Here is a 22,526-nt window from a genome sequence, read left to right as displayed (position 1 = left end):
CTAAAGCATCTTATCATATTACACATATTTTAGTGAAGCACAAGAAAACTCTCCAGGATGGTGAAATGCATACTTACCTACTCTCGCCGGAATGGCCGGAGGCTACCAAAAATCAGGTGGTGCTCCTGGTTGGTTATCTACCCCTGGAGCCCCCTGCTCTCCCTCCCACACCCTCACAGCAGAGGGGCCAATGATGCGATACACACTGAATCACATCATCATGTGTAACTGGGATGGGCCATGATGATGAGCTCATGTGGTCACGCCCCTAATGCTAGGTAATGTGATTGGCCATGCCCCCTTATGCTGCAGCAGGCCCCATGCTATCCCAGAGGAGGCAGACCATATGTCGGCAAGTATTGTGAAATGTTGAAGGAAGCTTTCCTTAATGCCAGAAATGTTTTTAAAAAAAGACATCTTGAAAGCAATTAAAGATATGCCCCTATCTCAATAAACTACAGTGAGACGAGTAGAGCAAATTGGCAATGACTAACCGAACTGAGGGGTCTATTTAGTAAGCTTTGTTAGTAGATAAAGAGAATGGAGATAAGGTACCAGTCAATAAGCTCCTAACTGTAATTTTTAAAACACAGCCTGTGACATGGCAGTTAGGAGCTGATATAGTGGATACTTCTCAATTAATTGTGTTTATAAGAATGGTATTCACTGATATGAGTTACAAGGAGGAGTTTTTAACATTCTTTCCTATGAAAGGAAAAACTAGAGGTGTAGACATTTACCAACAGTTTGTTACTTTTGCCAAGGAAACTAGTCTTCCTCTTAAGCTGGGTAAAAACTTGTTCAATCCACGGCAGATCAGACCGCAGATCAGACTGTTTACACAATCCTACTGCAGACCTGCTTGCAGATTCTACATCCAAAACTCGCTACTCACTTGTCCAATTTTTCAGCAGACCTCCAATCTGTGTCCGCTGAAACAGTCTGCTGAAAAAATACATTTGCCTGTGCTGGAAAGGGGATTTATTAATGAGGAATTTTATTAATTATAAATAATGGAGTAGAGGGGGAGGATGTGAATTAATAACCTGACTATTGGATGGGGACAGGATTTCAGGTGTCCAAAAAAAAAATAAAAATACAAAGGCCACCCACAGAGGCATAACCATCCCCGGGCTCATTGAGCTGGCCCTGGTTCAAAAAATACAGGGTACAAAATGTGTAGAGGTCCCCCATGTTTGATGAACCAGCACCAGGCTCTTGGAGCTGGCACTGGTTGTAAAAATATGAGGAACAAAGCAAGTAGGGGTTCCCCGTATATTATGACCCAGCACCGGGCTCCACTAGCACGGGGGCTAATGCCACAGCCAGGGGACACACTTGATGGGGTCCCCCAGCCAAAGCATTCATCTCCCCCTATCTAGTCAGCTCAGGCCGGGGATTCCTGGGAAAGTGGGAATCCCCCCAATAAAGGGATAATGGGATCCCCCCACTCCAGGGCACCCAAGGCCAGGCTTGAAGCCCAGGGCTATCACTGCCACCCCTGGGCTGTGGGTTCTGAGTTGATAGTCCATTAATAAAAACCTAATGTTGTCTTTACAGGTGGTACTACAGGTTCCAGCAAGTCTCCCTGCATATTGGTACATGGAGAACCACAAGTACCAGCAGGCGGGACAATAAGGGCCTGCTGGTATGTATAGTATCCCTGTAAAAGAAATGTATTAAAATAAAAACACAACGCAACACCGAATGTTTTTAGTTTATTTGACTGCACCTTCACCTGGAGAGGGGGGAGGCGGTGGCCTTTAAGCTCTTTTGCATGGCCGCCGCCCAACCAGGACTTCCCCGGCATCTTCACCATTCAGGAGCTCTTCCTTGCTCCTCCTTGGCCGCCAGACTGACTCCCACCACCTCACACTGGCTAAAATTAGACGACATGATGATGCCATTTTTGAAATGGGAAGCCGTGCCATTGCCCGCTGCTGATCTCAAGGTCAGTGGCAAACGCAGGAATTCGAAAGGGGGGGTTCCAAATACTGTATATACCTCCAAAAAACAAATGACACTAGGACACTGGGGTAAAAAACAATAGCTTGTCGTCAGGACCATACAAACTGTTGATCTTTTTACAATAAAATCTATTGTTCTTTACACCAGTGTCTTAGTGCAGTTTGTTTTTTGGAGGTGTATGATATTGGATTCTGGCACAGCATTGTTCAGAGTGCCAGCAGAACTGTGGCTATATATATGTGTGTATGTATATATATATTAGGGGTGTGCACCGGCCATTTTTCGTGTTTTGGTTTTGGATCTGGATCTTTCTTCGTGTTTTGGATCAAGATTGGTTTTGCCAAAACCACCCTTCCGTGTTTTGGGTTCTGGATTTTGTGTTTTGGATCTGTATTTTTTTTAAAAAAAGCATAAAAACAGCTAAAATCACCGAATTTGTGTGTTTTTCTGTTCCTATGCTATTATTTACCTCAATAACCTTAATTTCCACTCATTTCCAGTCTATTCTGAACACCTCACACCTCACAATAGTGTTTTTATATCCAAAAGGTTGCACCGAGGTAGCTGGATGACTATGCTAAGAGATACGAGTGGGCGGCACAAACACGTGGTCCATCTAGGAGTGACACTGCAGTGGCAGACAGGATGGCAGTTTGAAAAACTAGGCCCCAAACAGTATATAATTCAAAGAAAAAAAAGAGGTGCAAGATGGAATTGTCCTTGGGCTCTCCCACCCACCCTTATGCTGTATAAACAGGACATGCACACTTTAACAAACCAAACATTTCAGCGCCAGGGTCTGCCACACGACTGTGGCTGAAATGATTGGTTCGTTTGGGCCCCCACAAAACAAGCTGGCAATTAATCTATCCCTGCACAAACTGGCTCTACGGAGGCAAGATGTCATCCTCATCCTCCTCATCCACCAATTCCTCACCCTCTTCAGTGTTGTGTACATCCTCATCCTCACAGAGTATTAATTCGTCCCCGCTGGAATCCACAACCACAGGTCCCTCTGTACGTTCTGGAGGCTGGTCTCCCTGGAAGAGTTGATAATTCATTTTATGAACATCATCTTCTCCACATTTTGTGGAAGCAACCTCCTACGCCTTTCGCTGACAAGGTTCCCGGCTGCACTAAACACTCTTTCGGAGTACACACCGGAGGGGGGGCAACTCAGGTAAAATAGAGCCAGTTTGTACAGGGACCTCCAAATTTCTTCTTTTTCCTGCCAGTACAGGTACGGACTGTCTGGCATGCCTACTTGGATGTTGTCACCGATGTAATCCTTTAACAGACAGATGCACGCTTGTCGCTGCTGCTTTAAGGATGCAGGTGCGGCTACAGCCCACACATTTCACAAAGACAGAAAAAAAAAGGAATTTTTTTATTGTTTGTGGAGCGCACTTTGAGCGTTACACCACCCTTTAACAGACAGACGCACGCTTGTCGCTGCTGCTTTGAGGATGCAAGTGCGGCTACAGCCCACACAATTCACAAAGACTGAAAATAAAAGAAGAATTTTTTTATTGTTTGTGGAGCGCACTTTGAGGGTTACACCACCCTTTAACAGACAGACGCACGCTTGTCGCTGCTGCTTTAAGGATGCAGGTGCGGCTACAGCCCACACATTTCACAAAGAGAGAAAAAAAAAGAAGAATATTTTTATTGTTTGTGGAGCGCACTTTGAGGGTTACACCACCCTGTAACAGACAGACGCACGATTGTCGCTGCTGCTTTAAGGATGCAGGTGCGACTACAGCCCACACATTTCACAAAGACAGAAAAAAAAAGAAGAATTTTTTTATTGTTTGTGGAGCACACTTTGAGGGTTACACCACCCTTTAACAGACAGACGCATGCTTGTCGCTGCTGCTTTAAGGATGCAGTGCGGCTACAGCCCACACATTTCACAAAGACAGAAAAAAAAGAAGAATATTTTTATTGTTTGTGTAGCACACTTTGAGCGTGTCACCACCCTTTAACAGACAGACGCACACTTGTCGCTGCTGCTTTAAGGATGCAGTGTGGCTACAGCCCACACATTTCACAAAGACAGAAAAAAAAAGAAGAATTTTTTTATTGTTTGTGGAGCACACTTTGAGGGTTACACCACCCTTTAACAGACAGACGCATGCTTGTCGCTGCTGCTTTGAGGATGCAAGTGCGGCTACAGCCCACACAATTCACAAAGACAGAAAAAAAAAGAAGAATATTTTTATTGTTTGTGGAGCACACTTTGAGGGTGTCACCACCCTTTAACAGACAGACGCATGCTTGTCGCTGCTGCTTTGAGGATGCAGGTGGAATCTAGACGGGATTTGGAACCGGGGACACACTACCTCCATCAATTGTCTAAATCCCACTGCACTAATGGCGGATACCGGACGCACGTCTAACACCAACATAGCAGTCAAGGCCTCAGTTATACGTTTTGCTTCAGGATGACTGCTGTCGTACTTCATCCTCATCGCTAGGGACTGTTGGAAGGTCAATTGTTTAATAAAAGTAGTGGTGTTCCTACTTCCTCTCTGGGATGATGAACAACTCCCAGCAGCAGCAACAGCACTAGGAGGAAGTGGTTCTTGATCATTCCCTATTTTATTTTTATCGGAGAAAGTTTGGTCCTCCATTTATGTTATATTGATATATACGTGCGGTTAAGGCGCACACAAACACAGAAAATATTTTTTTATTTTTGCTGGAGAGTAGTGCACTTTGTGGGTTACACCACCCTTTAAGAAATGAGCCAGCCAACTCTTTACTTATGGGACACAGGCGCATGCTTGGCGCTGCTCCTTTGTTGATGCACGTGCAGCCACAGTGCACACAATTCACAAACACAGAAAATATTTTTTTTATTTGGTTTGGAGTGTACTTTGGGGGTTACAGCACCCTTTAACGGTCAAGCCAGCCGGCCCTTTACTTATGACACAGGCGCACGCTTGGCACTACTTTGTTGATGCACGTGCGGCTACTGTGCACACAATTCACAAACACAGAAAATATTTTTTTATTTGGTTTGGAGTGTACTTTGGGGGTTACAGCACCCTTTAACGGTCAAGCCAGCCGGCCCTTTACTTATGACACAGGCGCACGCTTGGCGCTGCTCCTTTGTTGATGCACGTGCGGCTACTGCACACACAATTCACAAACACAGAAAATATTTTTTTATTTGGTTTGGACTGGAGTGTACTTTGGGGGTTACAGCACCCTTTAATGGTCAAGCCAGCCGGCCCTTTACTTATGACACAGGAGCACGCTTGGCACTACTTTGTTGGTGCACGTGCGGCTACTGCGCACACAATTCACAAACACAGAAAATGGCGCCGACGCGGGTACCTTATATAGGTTCCAAAACCCGCGAGACCCGGAAGGTGGGATGATGACGTTTTGCCTCGATTTCAGATCCGAGTCAGGGCGGGAAAAGTCGAGCCTGACTCGGATCTGCCTCGGATCGAGGGGGCTCGGGAGGGTTCGGATTTCAGAAATCCGAACCCGCTCACCCCTAATATATATATATACACACATATACACACACAGTATATATATATATATATATATATATATATATATATACACACATACACACAGTATATATATATATATATATATACACAGTATATATATATATATATATATATATATATATACACACACATACACATTACACACACACAGTATATATATATATATATATATATATACACACATACACAGTGTATATATATATATATATATATTGTGATAGGATCACTGGTAAAGTGGTCTGTGGCAGGTACATTTGTCCCAGATTCCTGTCATTATGTGTTTTAAACCCCCAGGAGAAAGTCTGCAGTGTAGCAGGCTTGAGTTTCGGCTTTTTGAAAAGCCGGTTTGGGACCTGGGGGTTGTGGGTGAGAGGAGAGGGAGGGCTCCACCCACGGCCACTCCAGGTTTTGGTTCTCGCAGCCTGGTAACAGGTTGTTAGTTTTCCACCTGAGAGTGGCCAATATAAGCCTAGTGTATTTAGGGCTGATTGTCTCACCTGGGAGAGCAGACAGGGAGTTTGCTCAGAGACACTTGGAAAACCTATCTGTGAGTACTGTGCTGTGCTTTGTTGCTGGCGAGGGCATTAGGCCCTGCCAGTTTTTGGTAGTGAGGGAACTACCTGTGAAGTTAGTGCCCCGACAGGGCTAGGATTTACGTTTATGTTTTCTTTGTGTTATTTCTGGCATTGTACAATAAAGACTGGCGCCGACCAGCTTGTACTTGCATCCAGACTGGTGTGCTGCTTCCCTGCTGCTGTGTGTGTGTGTAAGGAAGGAGTCCTCTACCCAGGAGAGGGACCCCCTAACCTAACTGTGTCACAATATGGTGGAGAATGCGGGCACCCACACACACTGAAGTTTCAGCGAGAGGAAAACTTTCCATTTAAAATTTAAAGGGACAGACGCCCAATTTGTGAGTGTGGAAATAACACTGTGTCCTTGGAGTCCCATAGAGGAGGCGTCAGCCAATGCTCAGAGAGGCAAGGTTCAGCTTCCAATCTTCACCCCAGAACAAAATGGAGGAAATTATTAAGGCCTTGCTCCAAGCTACAGGAGCTCAGCAGGAGACGAACAAACTTCAGCAGGCGATGAACCAACTTCAGCAGGAATCTACCAGGGCTCAGCAGGAATCTACCAGGGCTCAGCAGGAATCCACCAGGGTGCAACTGTTGGCCTTGGAGACAGCCCAGAGGCAACAACAGGTCGCCATCGAGGAAACATGCCAGGCCATAAAAGAGGTGGTACAGCACCTGGTCGCCCGGCCCAGAGATGTTACTACTAGTCCTCCCACCACCATTCACTCCATACGAGCCAGTCACTTCCTCCAAAAGATGACTTCGGGCGATGATGTGGAGGCCTATCTCGCCGCATTTGAAAGAACAGCCGGGCGGAGAGCTCGGGCCCCGGGAATGACACCGCTGTCTCCTCGGGCCTCCGCCGGGCGGAAATGAGGCCAAGATGTCGGTGTCTTGGCTGAAGGCCGAGCTGCGGCTCCTTGAGTCTATCTACGGGAAAGAGCACGAAAGGTTCCGGATCATCAGCTGGAGACTGGACAAGCTGCACTGTGTGTTCATCCAGAGCAGCGGGGGGGCCCTGACCATCCACTGCAAATATCACGGAATCCTACCCTTCTTCTGCACCAATATGGTTTGTGGATTCAGATGACCCAAATCTGACATCCGTGTTGGAATGTTTAGAAGAAATCAAAAACAGCAACACGCTGCTCCTGCAGCAGCTGAAGCGTTTGATTTGTGACCTGTGCAGATTGTATAATCTCCCACAGCATCCTGATGTTGAAATGCTGGATCAGCCTCTGCCTACAGGACAGAATGGCACAACAGAGGAAGTTACATCTGAGGAAGAGGAGGAGGAAGACATGGGTGAGGATATTGAAGATCTGGACCATTATGATATGAAGGAAGAGGAGCCAGTTGATGGCAAGAAATCAGAGGATGAAGGCATTGAAAAAGAAAACCTTGCCATCTTAGAGAAGATCCGTAAAAATCAGAGGCAGGACCACCTTAATGGTGCAGTTTCCGGATCTGTACAAGCTTCTGATCGTCTTATGAAAGAGCTCAGGGATATATACAGGTCACAGAGTTATAAAACAGGAATTTATTCAGTGGAGCTTGTAAATGACAGTCTGTATGAGTGGCATGTTAAGCTGCTAAAGGTTGATCCAGACAGCCCATTACATAGTGACCTTCTGGTCCTAAAAGAAAAGGAGGGCATAGACTCCATTTTACTGAATTTTTCCTTTAAGGACAACTTTCCATTTGTCCCTCCATTTGTGAGAGTGGTGTCTCCTGTACTTTCTGGAGGATATGTGCTTGGTGGGGGTGCCCTGTGCATGGAGCTGCTTACTAAACAGGGCTGGAGCAGTGGGCAAGTCTGGTGGCACCTTTTTTGTCTGGGGAGCCACAAAAAGCATATTTCGACTTATGCCTGGCTGATGCCAAGGACTATAAAAAACTAAAACAGGAGATCCTAACTCGCTTGGGAGTCACCACCTTTGTTCGTGCCCAACGGGTCCACCGCTGGGAGTTCCATATGGACAAGCCTCCACGTTCACAGATGCATGACCTCGTCCATCTGTCCTCAAAATGGCTACAGCCCGAGACGCTGACGGGACCACAGATCGTGGAAAGGGTCGTGATGGACCGGTACCTGCAATCATTACCCGCAACTCTGCGCAAGTGGGTGAGCCATGCAGACCCTAAGACCGTGGACCAGTTGGTCGAGCCAGTGGAGAGGTACGTGGCGGCTGAGGAGCTGAGGAGTATGCCCCACCAAGCCCCGATGGCGCACCGGCGAACTCCCACAGACACTGGTAAGACTGTTCCAGGGGAGAAGGGTGCTGGGCGGTGGGATGTACCTAAGACTGAGGGTGTAGAACCTGGAGACAGGCCTGCCAGGCCAGGAAAGTTCTTGCCCCGTAAACGACTAGACATTAATATGATTCAGTGTTTCCGGTGTGGTGACTTCGGCCATATTTCCGCTAAATGTTCACTTACATCTGAACCTATGCAATGTGATACTGCTCATGTCTACCGCAGGGGGTCTTTCTTTGCACAGACAGCCTGTACGGCTGACCGGCAGGCTGAGACTGATAAGCACATGTGTGTACTCACTGTAGATGGCAACCGAGTAGAGGCACTGTTAGACTCTGGTAGCTTGGTGACACTTATAAAAGCTGAGCTGGTGAACCCCTTGAGGCATAAGGGGAAAACTGTTGATGTGACCTGCATACATGGGGATAATCGATATTATGTTACTGCCGAGGTGAACATCGAGACACCATGTGGCTCTGCTATAGTTTCTGTGGGTTTGGTGCCTGGTCTGATGTACGATGCAATATTGGGGAGAGACTTTGCTCACTTCTGGAAATTGTGGGAAAGCCGTTTTGTTCCAGAAGTGAACAGCCCCGGTCCACTTGAGAAGGTTGTCGATATAGTGGAGGAGGGAGTTTCTTCTGAGTCAGAGTTATTCCCTTTTTCTACTATGATTGGCGAACTAGAGAATGCGGAGCGTGACGGTGGCCCGCCAACTGATGTGCCTCCCATTGAGGTGGGAAGTGTTGTTGGGCCAGTTGATCGTCTGCCTGATTTAGAGGTCAGAAGAGAGGTCTTTGCCATGGAGCAGTTGAAAGACCCTACTTTGGTAAAAGCCAGGAAGAATGTAAAGGTAGTTAATGGTAAACCCGTAGACCCTGATAGTCCTTTGTCCTATCCCCACATGGCAATGTGTCAGGATTTATCCTACCCTGAGTGTCAGTATCATGCTCCTAGACCACGTTTTAAGGGACCACTAGTTCCATTGCCTATTATAGAGGTGCCGATAGTGAGAGAGCACCTGAAACAGGCTCAACAGGCACAGCAGAGGGTATACAACCGCAATGCTCGGTTACGCAGCTTTGCTCCTGGAGACAGAGTGTTAGTGTTGGTTCCCACTGTGGAAAATAAACTTTTGGCTAAATGGCAAGGGCCCTTTGAAATCTTAGAAAGAGTGGGACAGGTCAATTACAAAGTTTACCAGCCGGGGAAAAGAAAGTCGGAACAGATATACCATATAAATCTGTTAAAGCCCTGGAAAGATAGAACGGTACTGTCGGCCGTCCGAGCCCCTCCAGTAAGTCCAGGGCCATTAGTTCCCGAAGTGACAGTGGCAAAAACCCTGTCGGCAATTCAACAACGAGAGGTCAAGGAGTTTCTAGTTAGAAATAGGGTGCTGTTCTCTAACGTACCTGGGAAAACCTCGGTCGTTAAACATGACAACATCACTGACCCAGGGGTTAAAGTTAATCTAAAGCCCTATAGGTTACCAGAAGCACCAAGAGCATCGGTGTCGAAAGAAATTAAAAATATGCTAGAGTTAGGGGTTATTGAAGTATCACATAGTGAATGGTCAAGTCCCATTGTGTTAATTCCAAAGCCCGACGGGAGTGTGCGTTTCTGCAATGACTTCCGAAAGTTGAACAGTGTTTCAAAATTCGATGCCTACCCGGTGCCACAGTGGAGAAGGAGGCGTTGGCCATAAAGTGGGCGTTACAAACTTTTACATTTTCAGTGGAACACAGGCCAGGGGGCCTGTTGTCTAAAGCAGACGTGTTGTCACGCGTTCATTGTTTGGGGGCTTCAGTTGTTCCGCCCCATAGGTCGAAACAAAGGGGGGGGATATGTGATAGGATCACTGGTAAAGTGGTCTGTGGCAGGTACATTTGTCCCAGATTCCTGTCATTATGTGTTTTAAACCCCCAGGAGAAAGTCTGCAGTGTAGCAGGCTTGAGTTTCGGCTTTTTGAAAAGCCGGTTTGGGACCTGGGGGTTGTGGGTGAGAGGAGAGGGAGGGCTCCACCCATGGCCACTCCAGGTTTTGGTTCTCGCAGCCTGGTATCAGGCTTGTTAGTTTTCCACCTGAGAGTGGCCAATATAAGCCTAGTGTGTTTAGGGCTGATTGTCTCACCTGGGAGAGCAGACAGGGAGTTTGCTCAGAGACACTTGGAAAACCTATCTGTGAGTACTGTGCTGTGCTTTGTTGCTGGCGAGGGCATTAGGCCCTGCCAGTTTTTGGTAGTGAGGGAACTACCTGTGAAGTTAGTGCCCCGACAGGGCTAGGATTTACGTTTATGTTTTCTTTGTGTTATTTCTGGCATTGTACAATAAAGACTGGCGCCGACCAGCTTGTACTTGCATCCAGACTGGTGTGCTGCTTCCCTGCTGCTGTGTGTGTGTGTAAGGAAGGAGTCCTCTACCCAGGAGAGAGACCCCCTAACCTAACTGTGTCACAATATATATATATATATATATATACATACATACATACACACACAGTATATACATATATTTGGATGATGAACAGTCAGTTTGGCATCTCACACACAATGACACAGACACGCAAACAGACACACACACACTCTAACCTAGACAGACAATCACAAAGACTACACACAGACACACACCAACGCAGACACTGACACACATACATACACACATACATCTTTCACAAAAGAACATAAGCACAGAAGTACAGCGTCAGTTATTAAACACCCATACTGGCAACCTCCCCCCCCCCCGTGCTGACAGTAAACCCCCGCCGGCGGCTCCTCTCCAACTGGGCACCCCCCACATAACTTCACCTTGGCTCCAGGTCCAGGAGAAAGTGCCGGTAACGTAGTAACCCGGCGGAAGCTCACAGCCTGGCCCTCTTCTTGCAGTCAATCCTTCCTAGGAGGAGCTGCGCGCTGCCGCAACAGCTCCCCCTACAGTCAGCCAGCCCAGCTCCAGCCGCAGGCACAGTTGCCAGAGCTCCGGCAGCTCTTTTTAATAAAAAAAAATATAAAAATTCTGTTTAGCTGCGTGGCGATGGAGCGGCGGCCAGGGGGGGTTTCTAGGTACTCAGAAACCCCCCCTGCATGCGCGTATGCTCAAGGTGACTAGCCACCTCCCGCCGCCACTGCCATGCCCACGCATCCTTGCCTGCCCACCGCATCTGATGGTGCGTTGGGCTCCCAGGACTGAAGATCGGTCACCAGCTCCGGTCTCTACACACTACAACATCGGTCGCTTGGTCATCGGTTTGATCTCCTAGTATTTAAGCATGTTTAAATACCAGGAGACCCGACAGGTGACCAGTATCATGTCTGCGGGTCAGTCGGCGGCTGGTACACACTTGTCCAATTTTGGGCAGACCCGTTGGTCGAGAGTCGGATCTCCCGCGGATTGGATAAGTGTGCACTCAACATTAGCAAACGTGTGTGCATTGCTACTGATAGGGCCATAGCCAAGGTTAGCAAGAATAATGGGTTTCTTGCGGTGTCAAAAAAATGAGGAGTTTCCTGATTTTGCAAAAATCCATTGTGTTATACATCAGAATGGACTGTGGGCCTGATTCAGACCTGAGCGATTTTTCGCAATCTGCGCATGCGTATGAGTCACAATGCGCGTGCGCGAACTAGCCAGTGCGATGGGAAAGTGCTCGCCCATAGCCCGCAGTCGGGCCGCTATTTTGAGTGACAGATAGTGCCGTTTGTGGGTGGTAACAGGGGAAGGTGCTTGCAAACAGGGGTGTGGATGTGCGAATGCAGGTGTGCCCGACCGTCAGAACGGTGTTTAATGGGTGTGCATAATTAGCAAAGTAGCGTCATTACACATGTGCCTGGGTTGTATTTTAGCCTGAACTGCTCGCAATGTTGTGGTGGGAAATGCCTACCACAAGCACTGCGAGCAGCTCTGATGGCTCTCGATGTTCCCGATTAATCCTACAACTGCTGGAGATGACGTGTGTAGCAAGTGGCAAAGGGGCATCTTTATACAGGTGCGAGTAGTGCGGCTGCTCGCTATTACTTAGTGGGCGACTTTACGCGACGCAGTGCGAGCACATGATTTAAATAGCCGGCCCCTTTTAGCCACCGAGCGGACGCAAATAGCGTCCGGGTCTGAATCAGGCTCTGTGTGCTAAACTTTTAAACATGGCTGATGTTATGGACATTGCAATGAAATCGTAAATTCAGTTTGTGCAAGGAGTTTACAAAGACAATTTTTCCGAACTCTGCTGGAGGAAAGTGAGGCTGAATATGAAGACCTGCTGTTATATAATGATGTCAGGTGGTTTAGTCCGGGGCAGTTCTTAGAACGATTCCAATCCTTGCTGCCTAAAATAACTGAGTTCTTGGAATCACTTGGAGAACGTTCATCTCCGCTGCATGATGCATCATGGTTGCTACAGTTAGCTTTTATAACAGACTTAACCAGTCACTGCAATGCATTCAGCCATGAACTTCAGGGCACGGATAAAACATTTTTCAATTAATTAGTTCCATAAATGCTTTTAAATCAAAACTGCAGTTTGTAAAGTCACAACTTGTAAAGGAAAATCCGTAGTACCTTGCAGTCCTGTGTTTACCCCCTATTGTTCCTCAGCACACTGAATTATACCTACAACAATACATGAAGACTATATGGTGATAGAAATTCAGAGATATTAGTTGCATGTATTTGCAAATCCATGGGAAGGTGCTAGGCCACGTCACGGCTTCTCTGTTACTAGCAGTCACTAACACTAAGGGGTTCACATCTGGGGCGCAGGGCACCCCAAAATCGTCCATCCCAGGACCCCCCCAGGGCATCACATAAAAAAAGGAAAAAGGGTGACAGTCGCTGGGCGGCGCTGTGTGTTTGTTTAAATTAGCAGCAGGACCAGCGTCACAACATCTCTCCCATAATGCAGGGTGGGCCGGCCCGGGAGGACAGAGGAGCTGATGGCTGAGGCGGAAGCAGGAGTGGGGATTCAGGTAAGTGTTTTTTTATGTGTGTCTGCCGGGGGGGGGGGGGAGGCACCGCTACTGGCTACTGGGGGCACTGCCTTGGGGGGGGGACTACTACTAAGGAGGGGACTACTACTGGGGGCACTGCTTCGGGGGGGACCACTACTGGGGACTATTACTGGGGGGGAATACTACTGGGGACACTGCATTGGGGGACCACTACTGAGGGCACTGCATCGGGGGGGACCACTACTGTGGACTACTACTGGGGGCACTGCATCAAGGAGGACTCCTACTGGGGGCACTATATAAAGGGCACTGTATAGGGGGGACTACTACTGGGGGCACTGCATTTGGGGGACCACTTCTGGGGACTACTACTACTAGGGGCACTGCATCAAGGAGGACTCCTACTGCGGGCACTATATAAAGGGCACTGTATAGGGAGGACTACTACTGGGGGCACTGCATTGGGGGGGACCACTACTGGGAGGGGACTCCTACTGGGGGCACTGCATCAAGGGGGACTCCTACTGGGGGCACTATAAAAAAGAAACTGTATAGGGGGGACTACTACTGGGGGCACTATATAAGGGGCTTACTACTGGGGGCACTGCACAGGGGGGACCACTACAGGGGGTACTGAAAAGGGAGAACCACTATGGGGGGCACTGCATAAGAGGGATAACTACTGGGGGCCTGCATTTGGGGGACAACTACTGGGGACACTGTATAAGGGGCACTACTGGAGGCCAGCATAAGGGGATCACTCCTGGGGGCACTGTGTAAGAGGCACTGCATATGGGGAATCACTACTGGGGGCACTGTAAAAGGGGCACTATTGGGGGCCTGCATAAGGGGGATCACTCCTGGGGCACTGTATAAGGGGAACTAATGGGGGTCTGCATAAGGGGGACCACTACTGGGGGTACTGTATAAGGGGCACTACTGGGGGCCTGCATAAGGGGGACCACTACTAGGGGCACTGCATAGGTGGGACTGTATAAGGGACACTGCATTAAGGTGCATATGGAAAAAAATGTTCCCAGTGACAAGAAAGGGGTGTGTCATGTTGACACGCCCCATTTTTTAGTGATCACGTCCCTTGTGACCACGCCCATTTTTGCAGGTGCACACACATAGTAGGGGGGGCTCCATTTTCAAATTTGCCCTGAGCTCCAAATACCCTAGTTACACCACTGTTGGTATGATCCCTCCCTTTCATGCACCTGAAGAGTACTGCCAGATTGATTTGAGCAGCTGCCATTTTCTGTTTGTTGTTATGAGATGCATGAATGAGCCAGCATTAGGAGGGCATGCTGGTTCTAGTAGTGCTAGTTGGAGTTCCCAGGGGTGACTCCCAGGTAAGCTGGCTCTCAATTTGGATGCATTTATGTATGTGCCTTTATCATGAGGTTTTACAATTGACAAAATAAATATATGCCTGACCTTGCTCAGAAATTGCTAAGCACGTCGCATGTAGTGAGTATTCAAGCTGCGTACAAATGAGTACTCAAGCTGCAACACGCGTTCAAACGGACAGGCATGCCTGCCTTTCTTTGACCACTCCCGGGTCACCACCCCCAAACACTGACGTCCTGTCCTGCGATGGCTTTGTATTTGCGTAGGTGATTGCAGTATGATCACAATGCTAACTCACACACGCTCACTGCGGTGCATGCTCAGTACGCTACGCACCATCGGCTGATCTGCATACACTGTTACTGTTGTGATCCATAATGAATCAGGCCCTATGGTAGATCACAAAATATTTTTGTCATTTAGTATAGATCACCAAGTGCAAAAGTCTGGCCACCCCTGGCCTGAGGGGTCTCTCACCTTCCTTTTCCACCAGTTCCTCTCACAGTAGGGTGTTTGTGAATTTATATAGGTAATGCTATGTATGTTTTTTATATTGATGAGAATATGTAACCAGAGAAAGTTCCAAAGTGGAACTACAGTCATGAGAAAGCAGTCAGTCAACTAATAAGGAAATGATATAGTTACTAATTGCTCCTAGTTTCCAGGGACAGTGGACCTTATTTAGAGATGAATACAAGTGCCGTTGCTGCTGCAATCCTGTATGCAGCTAGTGTGTGAAAATATGCAAATGTCACAGCTGTTGGGTTGGTGCTCAGACGCCCACTTGCAGCATCTCAATTCCTCCACTTGTGTACAAAGGCATAGCCATCGGATGCACATTGCTTGATCATTAAACTTCTGAGTATCCTTATGGCCGCACAGAATGGCCGACGGGACTAAGATGCTGGAATCTTAACAACTGTGTATGAGAACACAGTCGCAGACTGTGACATGCCCCTGAAATGGTCGCATCATGGCTGCATTTGAGCCGCCACCTCCATTTACTGCCCCCACAAATGGTCCCTGTCAATCACTTGACATAATGGCACAGTGTGACTCTGACACATGCGCAGAAGAAAAAACATCAACCATCTGCAAAAACATTGGCATTGTGTCCATCTCTGAATCAGGCTCAGGGACATTTTTTCCTTGTGTGAAATATGTAATAAACATATAAACTTATGGAAAACATATATGTATATTGTTGTCAGGAATCAACCTTATCCATGGGGTCATGCTGCTCTGTCCTGGCGGGGGTCCCTGCCTGGAGGCTCTCAGGATAGTGCGCTGTTGATGGGCTCCCAGCGTGGTGGTGGTTTCAGGGGCCCGGATCTCAGTCTGCCTTCCCGCTGGCTCCGGTCACTTGGCGCCATATCGGTCCTGGCAAGGTGAGTGCACTGTTGATGGGCTCCCAGAGTGGTAGTGGTCTCACAGGCCCAGAGCTCTGGTGGCATTCCTGTCGGCTCCGGACACTGTGTGCTGCCATGTTGGTACCAGTCAGCTGACCACTAATCTCCTATGACCCAGGGTATAAATCCCTTCCACTGACAGCATCCGGTGCCTGAGCTTTGTTGCTGTTAGACATCCAAGGCTCCAGCTCGCTGGCTACCTGTATACAGTTAACTTGTCTACTCCAGCGGTGATTCCACTCCAGCTAAAGTTGTGCTATAGTCTGATCCCACTCCGGTTCCAGTTGTGCTATAGTCCGGTCCCACTATGGCTCCAGTGTGTGCTATAGTCCGGTCTTACTCCAGCTCCAGTTTGTGCTATAGTCCGGTCCCACTCCTGCTCCAGTTTGTGCTACAGTCCGGTCCCACTCTCCAGTTCGTGCTACAGTCCGATCCCAAACCAACTCCAGTGTGTGCTACATTCTGTTTCCAATCCAGTCTTAGTTTGTGCTACAATCCAGTTCAAGTCCCAGTGTCTTATCCCAGTGCACCTTTCCTTCCAGTACTGAAGACTGCTTACATATATTACCTTTTACACCTATGAGGAAGTGTTACATACATCCTTCTCTACTCCAAAGCTACCAAGTTATCAGTGAGCAGGTATCTAGGTCTCTCCCGAGAAGTCCAGAGTCCCCAGTCATGACAGTAAGCTCAGGCCTCATGAAATCGGAGGAGTACCCAGGTACTAACGCCCTGCAGACTTTGATTTCATTCCTGGTAAACCAAGAGTCAGCTCAAATGCAAGTTATGCAGTACTTACAAAAACTATCTGCTCATTTGGATATCATTCAAACAAATAAATATCCAAAAGAGTACAGCGCTAGAGGGGTATCTAGTAATCCCTTAGTAGTGATTGTGAAACTAGACCAGTGTATACATCACTACAATGTAAGTGAATAAATCAATAAAAATGCAATATATGAATGATAAAAAATAATTTAAGCATAATACCACATATTATAAATCCAAAAAAACAGAACAGTGTGAGAAAAATGTTCCTCAGAAGCTATGAACCCCGTGCTAAATCAATCAGGCTGAGTAGTGGTAATAAAATTATCACTTAAAAGAAACAATGTTTCTGGTTACAACCACAATGATGTTCCAACTCGTGATTTGTATCAACTTGTGTCCACATTAATAAGGGATAATAAGTAGATCTTCCAGTTCTGTTAGGAGAAGAAAATAAATAGATGTATGAGGTGGATATGACACTTGCAAGCTCCAGACTGTATAGCGAGGGAGAGAGTGGTTAAAGCATATTGGGCCTGATTCAGAGGTGGTCGGAGGATGCAAGTGGTCGCTCAGAAACTGGGCGGCCGCTTGCATCCTGATTTGCCCCCTCTGTTTCGGTCGTTAGGCTGTGGGTTTACACCCACAGCTCTAACGACCGCTAGGGTGATGGTTGCGATGGTCATATACCATCGCGACCATCGGGGCTTACGACGAGACCCTAGGGTAGGGTCTCACTTGTCGTAAGCCCCGGAGAGCTTCTGGCTCTGTTAGAGCCGGAAGCTCTCCACTGACATCACTAGTGATGTCAGTGGGGCCTCTCCCAAACGGCAGGCGTTCCCATGGGAACGCCTCCATTTGGGCTGCCACCCCCCGGCCCGCCTTCCAAACGGGGCGAGCTGTCAATCAACATCGACAGCTCGCCCCCTTTAGAAAGAGACCCACTACGACCGGCACTGTCGGTCGTAGCGGGTCTCACGCATGCGGCAAAGAAGGAGCCGGCTCCCTCGTGCGTATGCGCACTGGACAAACACCGAGGCGGCCGTGCGGTCGTAGACCGTATGGCCGCCTCTGAATGAAGCCCATAGTGTATATCTGAAGCTGCGTCCGGCCTAACTGAAATTAATATTAAAGTCAATGTCTCTACTCCCAATATATTATACAGGAGGATACAAAACAGTTACCGGATAAACTCACTGGCAGCGGGTGCTTAAGATAATATCATGTGGGCACTCACCGCTGTAGGTGTGGGATTTAGGACGCTCCAAAGTGCCGCTATGGATGGAGGATACTGCCTTCAGCTGAGAATGAGGCTCTCCAACTGTGCTTATCCTGCGGTGATTGAAACACTTGCCGTGGGTGCCTACGGAGTCTCGTATGAACGGTGCAGTGATAGCTGGGCTGGAGGAAGTCTCTGTGCTGCTGCAACAAGTCTCCAAAAGTTCAACTGATATCATTCCCTAATGCTTTTCTTTCTTAGAAGGATTTCATCAGATGGGTGTGTCCAGACCACGGACCTGCTACATTAATATACCTTACTTCATGAAGGTTAATAGGATACCTGTAGAGCATTCTTGGTAACCCAATCATAGGTGTGTCTCGTACAGGGTGCTATGAAGTCTCATTCTTACTTGTGCTTAAACTGCAGCCCTTGCAAAATATATAAAAATGTGTATCATACAATAATAAAAACATTGTAAAGCATGCTACTAATATAATATGATGGCACATTTGCATTTAAATAACCTGTAGTGGTAAATGTATATAAAATAAATAAACAAATAGAAAATAAAAAATTAAGAATTAATAATAAATCTATAATAGAAAATGTGTATATAGACAGTTTATAAAAGACATATATTATGAAACATATATATATATATATATATATATATATATACTGTATATATATATATATATATATATATATATATATGCATGCACCGGAGAATGGGAGGCTCTCAAACGGACTTGAAACATGTAATAAGATGCGGCAATTCTGTGCTCTCTTGTGTCAACGTTTCAGTGAAGACCACTTTTATCAAGATATAAAGAATACAAACAATAACATAGCTTAAATAGACTTCACCTCGTGTCCGCTCACCACGCAATTTCGTCCCGGAGGGGGTCAGATGATGTCATCGATGGCGCCGTGACGCCGGCGTCATCATCATCCTGAGGGGCGTGTGCACCATAGTGTAACCCGTCACCTGGGTAACTAAAGTGAACAGATAAACATCAAAAGGACTGGTAGATGGAGCAGAAAATAGGGCAATAAACTATGTTCTAAACTAAAAATAGAACCGCAGCTAACTAAAGGAGACTAATGACTAGATCTAATGGAATCTGAAAAACAAATTTGCTAGATAACTCCTGACGTATAAACAGCAATGCTAGAAACCATGAACTAAAGAGAGAATGCAGTAACTTGCAGCGGAATTTAAAAAAATCAATAAAATAAAACAAGACAGGGGATTAATCTCATTTAAGCAGAAGGGTTGCAGCGTCTGTAAAGTGTAAATCCATCTTGATTCATGTTGAAGAAGTATGCGGTCCCTATCACCCCCTCTGATGTTGGGGGGAATCCAGTCAATCATTTTATAGTGCATCGTTGCTAAACCATGTTTATAGTTGTGAAAATGCTTGGCTACAGGTTGATCCACAGATTTACCATCCAAAGCAGCTCTAATGCTGGATCGATGAAGAGCCATCCGTTCTTTAAGCTGTCGTGTGGTTTTGCCCACATAAAATAGTCCACAAGGGCACCTGATGTAGTAGATGATATAGCGGCTCGTGCATGTGAGTGAATGCTTAATGTAGAATTTTTTTCCTGATCGTGGATGAATAAAGATGTTGCCTGGTTCTAAGTGACTGCATGTAATGGAGCCAGTGCACCTAAAGTTACCTGTCTTTTTAGTAAGAAAATGAGAGGATGCTTGCTGTTTATGTTGGGTGACATCATTGTGGACAACAAAGTCTTTGATATTCCGGCCTCTCTTATATGCTGGTGTGATATGAGTGTCTTTATGCATCTTTAATGAACAATCCGAAGATACAATGGGCCACAATTGTTGTGCTGTTTTGATGATGTTTCTGGAATTATCCGAATATAACTGTATCCACAGAATATTCTGATAATTCCAGAAACATCATCAAAACAGTAGACACTCATATCACACCAGCATATAAGAGAGGCCGGAATATCAAAGACTTTGTTGTCCACAATGATGTCACCCAACATAAACAGCAAGCACCCTCTCATTTTCTTACTAAAAAAACAGGTAACTATAGGTGCACTGGCTGCATTACATGCAGTCACTTAAATTCCGCTACAATTTACTGCATTCTCTCTTTAGTTCATGGTTTCTAGCATTGCTGTTTATACGTCAGGAGTTATCTAGCAAATTTGTTTTACAGATTCCATTAGATCTAGTCATTAGTCTCCTTTAGTTAGCTGCGGTTCTATTTTTAGTTTAGAACATAGTTTATTGCCCTATTTTCTGCTCCATCTACCAGTCCTTTTGATGTTTATCTGTTCACTTTAGTTACCCAGGTGACGAGTTATACTGTGGTGCACACGCCCCCCGGGATGATGATGCCGGCGTCACGGTGCCATCGATGACATCATCTGACCCCCTCCGGGACGCAATTGCGTGGTGGGCGGACACGAGGTGAAGTCTATTTAAGGTATGTTATTGTTTGTATTCTTTATATCTTGATAAAAGTGGTCTTTACTGAAATGTTGACACAAGAGAGCACAGTATTGCTGCGTCTTATTACATGTTTCAAGTCTGTTTGAGTGCCTCCCATTCTCCGGTGCATACATTAAGCTTCTTTTGGGGAGGACACCAGAGCCTGTATACCAGCTGGAGTAGAGTGCCGGGTATCACTACTTTATATATATATATATATATATATATATATACACACAGCATTAGCAGCGGCACTCAGGTCAATAATCAGGATAATGGAAGCAGAAAGTACACCAACGTTTCGATGTTTATTACATCTTTTTCAAGGTACAAATACATAAAACCAGCTCACCTTTATAGCTACCACCATCACCGCATGTGTCCTACGGCGTCACCAACCCGGAAGCTGACGCCCACATATAACGTCAGTACACCCGGCCGGTAGCCATAGAAACAATACAACAAAAACAAAAATATACATGTGACCAGTAGCCAACAATAAGGCTACCCTAAGCACTGCTACAATAAATTGCATAATAAAAACAAAACATCAGAAAAATGTAACGCATCATCACATGAGATCAATTGCAAAAGGTATTTATATATATATATATATATATATATATATAGAACACATACATGGAGAACAACAGCCTAAGGGACATCCTAGTCAAGACAGACATATCAAGCCCTGGTCCCATGGCAGATAGGAATGTTGGAGGTAAACTAGGATGCATTAGGTGTACGTGCACCACTTGTAGATATTTAATTCAGGGAGACAGCTTCTATCACCCCCATTCAGGTTTTAAGTATTCTATTCGATATAGGCTTACGTGTAATTCTCAGTATGTCGTATATCAGATCGTTTGTCTTTGCGGTCTTTCCTATATAGGGAAGACTGAAAGGACATTCAAAGAACGCATGGCTGCTAATAGAAGTGCGATTAGGGCGGCGATCAATGGTGGCAAAAGTGATCAGCCCGTTGCCAGGCATTTTGGTACTATGGCCCCTAGAGGGCTAAATGAACAACTAGGGTAAGGTGCATTCCTGTAAAAAGATTGTGATATCTCTTATAATAACTGTTTCGTTTGTTAGTAACTATGGCCCTGATTCAGAGCCGGACGCTCTGACCAGAGCGCTCGCTCTGAATCAGGGCCCACCTCCATTAATATGGAGCGCCCTCCTGGGCGCTCGTATAGCTGTGGGTCAAAACCCACAGCATATACGAGCGTGCAGGATGATGGTCGCGATGGTCTTGACCATCGCGATCATCGAAACAGCGAGCAGAAGCCTGCGGTTGAGTTTTTCAACCGCAAGGCCAGGAGTGATTTTGGCTCTATGAGAGCCAAAATCACTCCCACTGACATCACTAGTGATGTCAGTGGGGCCGGCTTCAGACGGTAGGCGTTCCCTTGGGAACGCCACCGTCTGGCAGGCACGCCCCCGGCACGCCCACCAAAGGGGGCGTGCTGTCAGTCAACATCAACAGCACGCCCCCTTTGATGAGACACTCCGAGCGAAGGAGAGTCCTTCACTCGTAGGGTCTCGCGCATGCGCACGACGGAGCTACCTCCATCGTGCGCATGTACAGTGCGGACCATCGACCCACTTGCGAGCAGACAGCCGCTCGCGAGTGGGTCTGAATGAGGGCCTATGTCAATATGTGTAGAGATTGATAATGGATCATATGCTATGCATTATGTGTATATGTGTCTGAAAATATGATTAATGCTGTAATTGATGTTTTTGTATATATAGCATGATCCATCAAGTTAGTCATAAGCTGTTTGCGTTGAAAGTATATTATATACATGTGCCGCAGGCATAATAGTGCTTATTAATGTGTATTAGCATATTTTGCTTCTTATTATAATACTGAGGCATACCGTAATATGTGTCATGACTAATTGTGGCTGCATTGCAGCAGCGATGTTATGTTGTTAAACTTTTATGATTCAGAGTGCCGGACTACTGCTATTTATATTTATTCAACCTCCGGAGTGGCTCACCGGTTGGTTGATGTCTAGGCACCTATA

General features: G+C 46.6%; 1 protein-coding gene and 1 pseudogene across 1 annotated transcript in view; one reads left to right on the top strand and one right to left on the bottom strand.

The window, feature by feature from the left end:
* LOC148506145 (uncharacterized) overlaps positions 1 to 22,526 on the bottom strand; it is a 150,543-nt gene that overhangs the window by 5,507 nt on the left and 122,510 nt on the right. The window lies entirely within an intron of this gene.
* Positions 6,957 to 21,528, top strand: LOC148506146 (ubiquitin-conjugating enzyme E2 Q2-like; annotated as a pseudogene).

This window comes from Taudactylus pleione, unplaced genomic scaffold (assembly GCF_031769625.1).
Source record: "Taudactylus pleione unplaced genomic scaffold, aTauple2 ptg000423l, whole genome shotgun sequence".
In the NCBI taxonomy this organism is placed as follows: domain Eukaryota; kingdom Metazoa; phylum Chordata; class Amphibia; order Anura; family Myobatrachidae; genus Taudactylus; species Taudactylus pleione.
This window is presented reverse-complemented; position numbering and strand designations above follow the sequence as displayed.